The sequence below is a fragment of the Schistocerca americana genome, chromosome X, assembly GCF_021461395.2.
Source record: "Schistocerca americana isolate TAMUIC-IGC-003095 chromosome X, iqSchAmer2.1, whole genome shotgun sequence".
Taxonomy (NCBI): Eukaryota; Metazoa; Arthropoda; class Insecta; order Orthoptera; family Acrididae; genus Schistocerca; species Schistocerca americana.
The window spans coordinates 760645031-760658970 of record NC_060130.1 but is presented as its reverse complement, the minus strand read 5'-3'; positions in this window follow the sequence as shown (position 1 = coordinate 760658970).

Below are 13940 nucleotides of genomic sequence, written 5' to 3'. Positions count from 1 at the left end.
GCTCGGAGAATGTCGAGGCGGTATTCCAGTTCCTGCCAGGTGTTTCGTTACATGTTTTCTGTCACAGTACCCACAGCATCTTGTATCCTAGACTTCAGTTCGTCGACGTCAGCAACTGGTGTGACGAAGACTCTCTTCTTGATATAGCCCCAGAAACAAAAATCAAGGGGTGTAATGTCTGGAGAGGGGAGTAATGTCCGGATCGGTGGATTGGAAGGAACGGTCCAACACCCTGGCCATGCCGCTCTCCAGACATTACGCCCCTTATATATATATCTGTCTCTGTGTGTGTGTGTGTGTGTGTGTGTGTGTGTGTGTGTGTGTGTGTGTGTGGTTCAAAAATGGCTCTGAGCACTATGGGACTTAACTTCTCAGGTCATCAGTCCCCTAGAACTTAGAACTACTTAAATCTAATTAACCTAAGGACATCACACACATCCATGTCCGAGGCAGGATTCGAACCTGCGATCGTAGCGGTCGTGCAGGTCTAGACTGTAGCGCCTAGAACCGCTCGGCCACCCCGGCCGGCGTGTGTGTGTGGTGTCCTTTCAGACATGTCCGAAATTTCCCTCACTGATGTACAGGGTGAGCACAAAGTCTTGCCCTGATTTTATATATATATGTTTTGTGCATCTGCAGTGTAGGGATCATATATATATATATATATATATAGTAGGACGAGACGGCCCGATGATCCCTTCACTGCAGATGCACAAACACGCTCGAAATCTTATGGGAATCAGCGAATCGCTGAAAGTAACGACGCTAATGGGCTAGGCCACTACGTCATCAGTGCGTGGATAAGTTGGAAATCTGAGTCAGTCAGCGACCATGTCTGGACGGCCGAGGCAGTCGAGGCGACTTTTCGCGAGAAACAAAAAAATCTGGGTTCGAGTCCCGCTCTGGCACAAATTTTCAACTTTCTCTGTTGATGTATTTCAATGCCGACCATCAGCTTATGTCATTATTTCTTTTGGATCATTCCTGAAATGGACTGGCCTGTCAATAGTCCCAACCTGAAGCCAATGGAACACTTTCTGGGATGCGTTAGAAGAACGTCGACTTCGCACCAGACCCCAGCTTGCAACATCGCTACCTCCTTTGGTTTCGGCTCTTGAGGAAGAATAGAGTCATGTTCCACCACTGGCATTCAGACAGCTCGCTGAAATTGTTCCCAGCAAAGTTAAAGCCGTTATAAAGGCGATAGATGGACACACCTACAGTTACGCCCACTGATAGGTATCCGGAAACTTTTGGTCAGATAGTTGAAGTAACTTGCTCGTACAGCATAACACGCAGAGCGCTGGCTTGCCAGACGAAGTGATCCAGAACCAAATCTAATTTGCACACCGGATTAACGACTATTGATCTGGGATACTGGCCAGTCTAAAAAGTGTGCTGTTTTAGATGGTTTCCCACAGTCTTCGATGAAATGCCGGGCTGATTCCCCGCAATCGGCTTAGAGACATAACACAAAACACAGAAAACAAATTTTATACAATTTGGAGACAGACACCGAACGGGATGATACAGTGCTTAACAATGTGGTGTCGTGGGGAATTAACAGGTTCAAATTGCTTTCATACCAGACTCAAAGAAGTTTCCCGTGCTTTCTGTACGACACGTGATGCGCATGTCACGATGATTCCTTCAAAAAGGCCATGAAGGCGTCTTTACCACCATCGTTGCCCAACCCGAACCTTCTCTAACGATGTCGGCGTGGAGTTAAATTATTCTAAATTCTTACATGAGCATATTGGTAAGAAACTGAACTGGAGATCACATGCTACAGAATTTCCTATACGTTCAAACTCTGCAACTTTTGCCTAACGAATAATATCAGATTTTAGAAATGGAAACGTCAAAAAACAGCTCTCGACTTATAGATGTACTGCCCCCATTCAGTATGGAATGCGACGGTCTCGATAGTGACTGCGCGTTGACGCGTGGCTATGTTTGTTAGGTAAGCACTTCTCCATGATTCTAGCAATATAGTATCTGTATACTATTGTCATTATAATATATGCCATTGTAACAAATTCGTTTTGTCCGAAGTGGATAACACATGTGTTATGACGGCATATGTGTGTATTATGTTAACGATTTTGGGGTAACTTGTGGTACAGTTGTAAAACAAAGCCGGCCGCCGTGGCCGTGCGGTTCTAGGCGCTCCAGTCCGGAGCCGCGCTGCTGCTACGGTCGCAGGTTCGAATCCTGCCTCGGGCATGGGTGTGTGTGATGTCCTTAGGTTAGTTAGGTTTAAGTAGTTCTAAGTTCTAGGGGACTGATGACCACAGCAGTTAAGTCCCATAGTGCTCAGAGCCATTTGAACCATTTTTGTAAAACAAAATGACACTTTACATGCGATGTATTACAACAGAGAAAGGAACCCGTGACCACTGGAGACAGTGCCACAAGTTACCCCAAAATCGTAACACAACATAAACACATTTCACTCTAACACATGAAAATCCACTTGATGATGGAGGTTTAAACGTACTAAACGCGTCGAGGGTATAAATAAATAGTGACTGGTAACAGTAAACTTGTTGTCTTATTCGATATCAATAACAGTTACGGTACAGCCTAACCTAAAATGTTCGCATTTAGAGATAAAATTAACCATTAAATCGTTTTGTTTGTCTGGCTTTTTAACTACGAAACTATTGTGCTAGTAAGGGTTAAGCTAAGGTCGAAATGTGAACGTAATTAGTTTTTGCATAACGTTCGCAAAAGGCTTATTTCTTTCATTACTCTAACGGGAAATTTTAATCAATAATGTTAACGAATTAGCCGAAATTTATTTGCAAGGTCTCATGGAGTAAGAGTATCAGGCACTATCGCTGACGATTAGTTTTGTACGAGGCGGATATAAAACTGTGAAGTTTACTTGCTGTTAGAGCGGAACAGTATATCTTACGCTCTCGCATCGCCCTTCGTCTATTAGAAAGAACCAGTACTTCATGACGAAATATGATAAGATCTGCGAAGGCAGAAAGCCCAGCTGTGTGGCTGAACAAACCTCGGAGGTTCATGTGTGCCACACTACACTGATTTTCTTTTTGTTATGCACAGGCTGCGAGTGGTCGTGGGGGCAGAAGCCTCACCGGACACGGATGCGACAGCCTAAACCACTTGTTCTCAAAGTGTGCGCCAGGGCGCACTGGTGCGCCCTAGAACATTTACGGGTGAGCACTGTAATATTCTGGGTAAACATATGGCCAAATTTAAAAGAACTTATAGCTACTCAATGTTATCCATTTCATGGCAGGTATAATGCGGAACGAGTCCTTCAGTTTTGTCTAGTATTTCAGTTTGGTTAAGGAAATAAGGTGGGTTATTTCCTTGTAGTGTAGACAGTATTCGGAACGTTTCATGCCGACTGTCTGCTCGCTTCCACTGCAGCTAATCTTAGCTATCTAACAGTAGCGGCTGTTTGGGAACTGGGCAAAGGTATTTCAAAATAATGAGTGGTGATAAAGCCATTGCTGGCCCATCGAGGTCAATCCTTACAGCACCGGGAAGTGTAAGGAATTCTAGGGAAAGCGTAATTCGCAGAGGGACGAGAAAAATAATTATTCGGATGGCAGAATGCTGCTGTCTGGAGAAAAGAAATGGTCAGATAATTGTCACATTGCTACACTCATAACAATATGCAGTGGTGGGAGCGATTAATTCATTTAATAATGAATGTAACTGTATTTATTTACGTAACACTTTATCCATGGTTAAGTTTCGTGTGGCCAACACAGGAACTTATATGGTATGTTGTAAAGAACTTGCAGTCCAAGACTGCAACCATGGATTGGAAGTTTCTTACAACATAATGCTTCATTGTCATTCCTGTCCGCCCCGATAGCTGAGTGGTCAGTGTGACAGATTGCCGTCCTACGGGCCCGGGTTCGATTCCCGGCTGGGTCGGGGATTGTCTCCGCTCAGGGACTTGGTGTTGTGCTGTCTTCGTCGTCATTCCATCCCCATCCGGCGCGCAGGTCGCCCAATGTTGTGTCGAATGTAATAAGACTCGCACCAAGGCGGCCGAACCTGCCCCGCATGGGACCTCCCGGCCAATGACTCTACATCTACATCTACATACATACTGCGCAATCCACCATACGGTGCGTGGCGGAGGGTACCTCGTACCACAACTAGCATCTTCTCTCCCTGTTCCACTCCCAAATAGAACGAGGCAAAAATGACTGCCTATATGCCTCTGTACGAGCCCTAATCTCTCTTATCTTATCTTTGTGGTCTTTCCGCGAAATATAAGTTGGCGGCAGTAAAATTGTACTGCAGTCAGCCTCAAATACTGATTCTCTAAATTTCCTCAGTATCGATTCACGAAAAGAACGCCTCCTTTCCTCCAGAGACTCCCACCCGAGTTCCTGAAGCATTTCCGTAACACTCGCGTGATGATCAAACCTACCAGTAACAAATCTAGTAACCCGCCTCTGAATTGCTTCTATGCCCTCCCTCAATCCGACCTGATAGGGATCCCAAACGCTCGAGCAGTACTCAAGAATAGGTCGTATTAGTGTTTTATAAGCGGTCTCCTTTACAGATGAACCACATCTTCCCAAAATTCTACCAATGAACCGAAGGCAACTATCCGCCTTCCCCACAACTGCCATTACATGCTTGTCCCACTTCATATCGCTCTGCAATGTTACACCCAAATATTTAATCGACGTGACTGTGTTCAAGCGCTACACTACTAATGGAGTATTCAAACATTACGGGATTCTTTCTCCTATTCATCTGCATTAATTTACATTTATCTATATTTAGAGTTAGCTGCCATTCTTTAGACCAATCACAAATCCTGTCCAAGTCATCTTGTATCCTCCTACAGTCCTCAACGATGACACCTTCCCATACACCACAGCATCACCAGCAAACAGCCGCACATTGCTATCCACCCTATCCAAAAGATCATTTATGTAGATAGAAAACAACAGCGGACCTACCACACTTCCCGGCGATACACCATATGATACCCTCACCTCCGATGAACACTCACCATCGAGGACAACGTACTGGGTTCTATTACAAACGCTCATTTACATTTTTTCATTGTCATTCATAATTAATAAATGACTCAAGGGCCATTTTCTTCAACTCCTTGCACTAGAACTGCATTATGACAGCCTTATCTTAATTTCACAATTTTTTATAGAAATAATGCGCTTTTAACGAACCCTTTTTACTTTTGTGTTTAAAATATAACTATCTTAGTCGCTGGTCGGTACCAGGCGCGCAGGCATCCGCGGATGACTAGCGCTGGTCGTGAAATTTTCTTAACCATCCCCCCTCTCGCCGCCCTTCGCCCTGTAGGCGCCGTGCAAATTATTTTCGCACGCCTCGTTCCGTGCCTTCTTTCCGTAACCAAACAGCACGACACTTCTGTCGCTCTCAAAGTTTGTAAATAAACATTGAGTTAATCCACAGTGTTGTCAAGCATTAATGGATTTCTTGTCAGATCAAAACGTTCAGAATCAAGAGAAAACGATCAAAAAGTATTTGATGACTGACAGATTTTTCTGACGGAAATTCTTACGGATATTATCTGATGGTACCGTGCTTTTCTTTCGCAGTTGATTTGCCTATGGATGTTTTTCTTTTATGATGGTAGCCATGCTGAAATTGAGCCTTGTGCGCTATGCATGTTATCACAACTTGTCCATAGAATTTGGAAGGTTTCGTGTTGTTCCCAATGATTGTGGACCTATTCCACCTAACTCCGAGTGGCGCTGTAACAGCAAGTAGGAAGTGAATTGCATATTATTATTGGCCTTTATGAACTATTTATGTGCCGTGACAGTGTACCAAAAAATTATAAATAACATCCACAACCAGTCCCTTTTTAATAATAGTTTACAGAAAATGCATGCCTTTTTGTTGTCAATAAAATGTTATTGAAAAGAGAAACTGGGAAAGGAAATTATGCATGAGAGCTGTTTATTCTTTGACCTCGAGCTGTCTGTGACTAAAAGAATTTCATTTCATGTTCTTTCCTACAGATGAGTAGCACATGTGAACATGATCGTCATTGTTCATGAAACCTTGCTACTTCTGAGCGTCATTTCCACTGCAGTTTAGTGACCATGCGGATTCATGAAAGAAGTTTCCAGCACGGTTAACGAAACTTGAAAATTATCGTTGGCGGCACTGTTAACCCATGGAGGCACAAGCATCCAGGCCCAGATGGAAAACGCGTTTCTATTGTTGTGCGCCTGACGTTATCGCAGAGCTTTCAGGTGATGTGTCCAAATGGCTCTGAGCACTATGCGACTTAACTTCTGAGGTCATCAGTCCCCTAGAACTTAGAACTAATTAAACCTAACTAACCCAATGACATCACACACATCCATGCCCGAGGCAGGATTCGAACCTGCGACCGTAGCGGTCGCTCGGTTCCAGACTGTAGCGCCTAGAACCTCACGGCCACTCCGGCCGGCTAGGTGATGTGTCAGTGAGGTGTTGTCAGCGTGCATTGTGTACAGCGTACATTGTGTAAAGCGTACTGCTTATTTTCAGAGCGCTAGAAGTGCATCTTATATGCAAAATACAGTCGAATAATGGACACATTTCTAAAAAACAAACATGCCGTTGGAGAATCCGATGCGCAAGTGAACAAACGCTAAGTGCAAGTAAAAAAGCAAAACAGCGTCCTACTCGTAAGTACAATGAAAGCTAGTTAATCTATACATGGACTGGGAGTGAAGATTATCCTTTCCCACTAGTATGTGGGCAATTGAATCTCTTATTCCTAGTAAACACGGCAAACATTTTAAAACAATGCATTAACATTTGCAAGATAAACCTGTAAGCTATTTCAGTAGATTGTCTGAACAGTAAGCAAGCGCAAAAAATTCTTTTAGAAGTGTAATTTCTGTTTCTGATAAAGCTCTGTTCACTTCCTGCCAAGTCTCTGGATTAATAGCAAAGAGTATGAAAGCTTCTACTATAGGTGAGTCACTTATTTTACCTGTTTGCAAAAAAATGGTCACGACGATACTAGGAAATGAAGCAACTATGAAAATAGGCAAGATTCCTTTGTCGAATGATACAGTTCACAGGAGTATTATGGAAATGTTTATTGATTTTGAGAAAAATGTATGCAGCAATAAACTCAAGCACTCAGACTTTGCATTGCAAGTTGATGAATCAACAGACGTTACCAACCAGTCGCCACTCTTAGTATTTTTAAGTTTCGTTAATCAAGATCAAATAGTAAATCACTTTGTTTTTTGCAAAGAACTAAGTACGTCTACTAAAGGTGAGACATTTTCAAGAGTTTAAATGATTATCTTAATAAATGGCAGTTAACATGGAAGTCGTGTGCAGGCATTTGTGCAGATGACGCCCCTTCAATGGTAGGCTGTGTAAAGGGCCTTATTTCTTTTGTAAAAAAAAAATATGTTATCGTAACTCACTGCTTGCTTTAGAGGGAGGCCTTAATAGCAAAAACATTGGGAGATAAATTGAGAGAAGTCTTAGAGCAAGTTGCTCAGATGGCAAATTTTATCAAAACAAGACCTGTCAAAACCAGTTGATTGGGAAACTTTGTACCCATATAGAGTCAGAACACAGACGGTTACTACTACACACAGAAGTCAGGTAGTTGTCGAGGGGGAAGGTGCTTACCCTTGTGCATGAGCTACGACAAAAACTTATCGTGTTTTTCAAAGAAATGAAACATTTACATTTTTGCAACCTCCTTCGGAGTGAATTTTGGATTGCCAGATTGCAATATTTGGCCGATATATTTCAGCAGTTTAATATTTCGAACACTAGCATGCAAGGGAAAGAAGAAAATATCCCCCCATCCACCGACAAAATTAAGGCGTTTCACAGGAAACATGGAAAAGAAAAGCTGTTTAAGGTAACTTGGAAATGTTCCCGTTGGTAAGGAGCACGTGCACAAATGAAATACTTCCAATAGTAGTAGATCATTTAATAAGTTTAGAAGAGAAACTGAGTTCATATTTTACATCCCTCAACACTGAACAGTACGACTGGATTCGAAACCCATTCATGGAAACTTCAGGTGATTTCAGTTTAACGTTAATAGAAGAACTGGCACTATATTTGCTGATAGTGGACTGATGATTAAGCATAAGGAATTGTCTCTTGAAGCCTTTTGGATTTCTATGAAAGGAGACTATGTGTCGATATCTAGAAAGGCTTTGAACATTTTGCTTCAGTTTTCGACGTCATATTTATGTGGATTAGGATTTTCTGCCCTCACCACAGTTAAATGTAAAAAGAGAGGAACTCTTCAATGTATTGATGAGGAAATGAGAGTTTGTCTTTCAGGTATATCTCCAAACATTGAAGAAATCGCGAGGACACATCAGGCTCATGTTTCTCATAAACACTAAAAAGAGTAGACCCAAGGTACGTTTCAGTTGTTTTGCATTATTACTTTTCTCTATGATTTGAATTAATCGTTAGTTTTATTGCATCATTCCATTTCAATACGTTTCACTTAATAGTTTCTCTTGGTTCAAATGGCTCTGAGCACTATGGGACTTAACATCTATGGTCATCAGTCCCCTAGAACTTAGAAATACTTAAACCTAACTAACCTAAGGACAGCACACAACACCCAGTCATCACGAGGCAGAGAAAATCCCTGACCCCGCCGGGGATCGAACCCGGGAACCCGGGCGTGGGAAGCGAGAACGCTACCGCACGACCGCGAGCTGCGGACCAGTTTCTCTTGCTTTTCGTCTTGGCAGGGTAGGAGGCAACACGGCGCTCGGCCGTCGCATTTGGGTGACAATAGTGGCTTCATGAATCTTTCACGTTTTTTTATACAAAAGTTATTTGTTCATGTTGTGATAATGTATGTTTTTATTAATATAAGTTGTATTTTCTGTAGTCTGGACGCGAAATTCAAAACAAAATGACTTAATTGTTATTTTATCACAGTATTTAGTTCCCGTATTGACTGCTGTAAAATATTCCTCAGATATGTGTATATAGTGCGCCCACAATTATTTTGGCCTTTTAAATGCGCCCGAAGCTATAAAAGTTCGAGAAGCACTGGCCTAAACAAACAGCTATAAACGGACTGTCAGTGCAATTCCGCGTAGAACAGAAAGGAAAACATGCCCACCAGAATCCAAGTGCTGATTTGCAGACCGCCACCAATCACTGACAAGCCGTTTAGCCCACGAGTAGCTTCTTTTCTACCCTCTCCCTTTCGTCATGATTAGCCTATTAAATTCTAAGGCGAATAAAGTTTCACTAATACGACTATTGACTCCGATCGTCTGCAATAATTAGAGGTATCTGTCCTCCACCAAAACCAGTACTGCCCTGAGGAAGGCCCTCGTAATACGGTCGAAACGTTGGTCTTACAGTTCATAATTTAGGTATGACGCCGTAACAAACCCAGAAGAATTTTTAATCATCATAATCATCAATAATACAATGGTCTGTCAGTGAAACTGTGTAAGACTAGACTTAAGTCTTAGTGCTTAGTGTCTGCGTTCTTAAGGCGTTATAAATGAAAGGAATGAATTAAAACTTCCTTTGCGAGGCCAACTAACGGAAGCATTAATCACGGAACAGAAAAATGGTGCAGTAGCAGACACAGCCAAACGAAAATCCAAATAAGAGTACAAGAATGTCTTTTAGAGTCGACAGACTGTTTACTGGTCCACCACCTGAAACTTAATCATCGTCGAATTTCATTTTGCTCAGCAAACGCTAATGTTTACGAAAAAATAAATGAATACATAAAGTACCTGCTCCTGTTATATGTATATTCACAAAAGTATACCGAGCTTATACCAGCAGATTCAGAACACGCAGCTTTGCAGCTCGGTGCGAGTGAAAAATTCACGGAAGAGAGTAGTGGCTCGTGTCTCAGGTTCCCATTCATTAAGGATGGCTCTTCTTCTCAGCGTCAACATAATAATACGCAGCCTTTTACGCCTCGCGCAGCTTTGTGCACGTGCGCAAGCGCGCCTTTGTACCGGTTCCCTCTTTTTTTATTACATGACGTTAAAAAAAAGTATTTCATATTTTGAGAGGTGGTAGTATGAACCAAAACAAGAAAAAAAGGTCCAGTAAACATGAGCTATGAGTACCTGTTCATCCTCGCTATTGTAAAACACCTATGTTCTATTGCAAACTCTTTGCTGTTACGAACGACCTACAGCATGCAGTAAATAAATGAGAACCCATTATTCTGTAACTGTGAAATAGCTAAGCTTCTAAGGTAATCTACTGGCTACTGCATACGACCTTCACTCCTGAGTCGTATTTGAATGTGCCATTTCCTGTGTGGATTTATAGGCTTCCATAATGCAGCAAGTGCAAAAGTAAAAACTACAATGTAAAAGCATTTCACAAACTTATCACAGCACAAACTGGTTTCATTAGAATCACTGAATGTTGTTATAAACTGTGAATACAGTTTATAGTAACAACACTAACGGATGTTTACTGCATGTTGTGTCCATGGACAAAAACAGAGGAACGTATCTTCATTTGCTTACTGCGTTCGTGATAGCAAATAGCTTGCAGTAGAAGATATGTTTCACACTAGCCAAGATGAACAAGTGATAATAGTTCTTGTTTTTGTCCATACTACCACCCCTCAGTATATGAATACTCCTTTTTTAACTCGCTGCACACATACACGTCATATTCTGACTTATTCCCAAGGCCAATAATTCTACGTGCTTGATGTTTGTTATTTAGTTGTAGTCTTTGGAAGTAAATGATAGGATACAGCACTACGGAGCTGATATAGTCTACGTAGTGGCGTGTTCTCTTATTTCCATAATCGTATTATGTTCCAGTATATTATATTCATAAGAGCAAATTATAATCACGAAATCGGATAAAATGATCTACATTTACATGATTACTATACAATTAACAACTATGTGCCTAGCAGAGGGTTCATCTTCTACCGTTCCACTCTCGAACGGCGCGCGAGAGAAACGAGCACATAAGTCTTTCTGTGTGAACTAGATTTCTCTCATTTTATTATGATGATCATTTCTCCCTACGCAGTTGGACGCCAACAGAATATTTTGCCAATCAGAGGAGAAAGCTGGGGATTGAAATCTCACGAGATGATCCTGCCGATTGCCACTCCAAAAAATGTTCAAATGTGTGTGAAATCTTATGGGACTTAACTGCTAAGGTCATAAGTCCCTAAGCTTACACACAACTTAACCTAAATTATCCTCAGGACAACACACACACCCATGCCCGAAGGAGGACTCGAACCTCCGCCGCGACCAGCCGCACAGTCCATGACTGCTGCGCCTGAGACCGCTCGGCTAATACGGCGCAGCTTGCCACTCCAATTCACGAATCATGTCAGTGGCACTCTCTCCCCTATTTCGCGGTAACACAAAACGAGCTGTCCTTCTTTAAACTTTTCGACGACCTCCGTCAATCCCATCTGATGCGGATCCCACACTGCACAGCAGTACTCCAGAATAGGGCGGACAAGCGTGGTGTAAGAAGTCTTTTTAGTAGAGCTGTTGCATTTTCTAAGTGGTTTGTCAATAAATGCAGTCTTTGGTTTGCTTTCCCCAAACATTATCTATGTGATCGCGCCATTTTAAGTTATTGGTAATTGTAATCCCTAGGATTTACTTCAATTTACAGCCTTCAGAATCTTGTATTTTATCGTGTAACCGTAATTTAGCGGATTTCTATTAGTACTCATGTGGATGACTTTACACTGTTCATTATTTAGAGCCAACTGCCACTTTTCACACCATACAGATATCTTATCTGAATCATTTTGCAATTGGTTTTGATCATCTGATGACTTTACAAGATGGTAAATGACAGCATCATTTGCAAACAATCTAAGATTTCTGTTCGAATTGCTCCCTAAATCATTTAGATAAATTAGGAATAGCAAAGAGCCTATAATACTTGCTTGGGGAACGACAAAAATGGTTCAAATGGCTCTAAGCACTACGGCTATTAACATCTGAGGTCAGCAGTCCCCTAGACTTAGAACTACTTAAACCTAACTAACCTACGGACATCACACAAACCATGCCCGAGGCAGGATTCGAACCTGCGACCGTAGAAGCATCGCGGTTCCGGACTAAAGCACCTAGAACCGCTCGTCACAGCGGCCGGCGGGGAACAATAGGTATCACTTCTATTTCACTCGATGATTTTCCGTCTATTACTACGTACTGTGACTTTCTGAAAGGAAATCACGGATCTAGTCGCACAACTGAAGCGATACTCCATACGCAGGAAATTTGATTAGAAGTCTCTTGTTTGAGGAACGGTGAGAATAGCCTTCTGGAAATCTAGAAATATGGGATCAATTTGAGATATAGTCCAATTTCTTCGTGCGAATAAAGAGCTAGTTGTATTTCACAACAACGATATTTTCTGAATCCGAGCTGTGTGTCAATAGAGGTAATTCATAATGTTGGAACACAGTATACGTTCCAAAATCGTACTGCATATCGACATCGGTGATATAGGTCTGTAAATCATCGGATTATTCCTATTTCCTTTCTTGAGTTGTTGTTGTTGTTGTGGTCTTCAGTCCTGAGACTGGTTTGATGCAGCTCTCCATGCTACCCTATCCTGTGCAAGCTTCTTCATCTCCCAGTACTTACTGCAACCTGCATCCTTCTGAATCTGCTTAGTGTATTCATCTCTTGGTCTCCCTCTACGATTTTTACCCTCCACGCTGCCCTCCAATGATAACGTTGTGATCCCTTGATGCCTCAGAACATGTCCTACCAACCGGTCCCTTCTTCTAGTCAAGTTGTGCCACATACTCCTCTTCTCCCCAATTCTGTTCAATACCTCCTCATTAGTAATGTGATCTACCCATCTAATCTTCAGCATTCTTCTGTAGCACCACATTTCGAAAGCTTCTATTCTCTTCTTGTCCAAACTATTTATCGTCCACGTTTCACTTCCATACATGGCTACACTCCATACAAATACTTTCAGAAACGGCTTCCTGACACTTAAATCTATACTCGATGTTAACAAATTTCTCTTCTTCAGAAACGCTTTCCTTGCAATTGCCAGTCTACATTTATATCCTCTCTACTTCGACCATCATCAGTAATTTTGCTCCCCAAATAGCAAAACTCCTTTACTACTTTAAGTGTCTCATTTCCTAATCTAATTCCCTCAGCATCACCCGACTTAATTCGACTACATTCCATTATCCTCGTTTTGCTTCTGTTGATGTTCATCTTATATCCTCCTTTCAAGACACTGTCCATTCCGTTCAACTGGTCTTCCAAGTCCTTTGCTGTCTCTGACAGAATTACAATGTCATCGGCGAACCTCAACGTTTTTATTTCTTCTCCATGGATTTTAATACCTACTCCGAATTTTTCTTTTGTTTCCTTTACTGCTTGCTCAATGTATAGATTGAATAACATCGGGGAGAGGCTACAAACCTGTCTCACACCCTTTCCAACCACTGCTCCCCTTTCATGCCCCTCGAGTCTTATAACTGGCATCTGGTTTCTGATTAAATTGCAAATAGCCTTTCGCTCACGGTATTTTATCCCTACCACCTTCAGAATTTGAAAGAGAGTATTCCAGTCAACATTTTCAAAAGCTTTCTCTAAGTCTACAAATGCTAGAAACGTAGGTTTGCCTTTCCTTAATCTATCTTCTAAGATAAGTCGTAAGGTCAGTAATGCCTCACGTGTTCCAATATTTCTACGGAATCCAAACTGATCTTCCAAGAGGTCGGCTTCTACCAGTTTTTCCATTCGTCTGTAAAGAATTCCTGTTAGTATTTTGCAGCCGTGGCTTACTAAACAGATAGTTCGGCAATTTTCACATCTATCAACACCTGCTTTCTTTGGTATTGGAATTATTATATTCTTCTTGAAGTCTGAAGGTATTTCGCCCGTCTTATACATCTTGCTCACCAGATGGTAGAGTTTTGTCAGGAC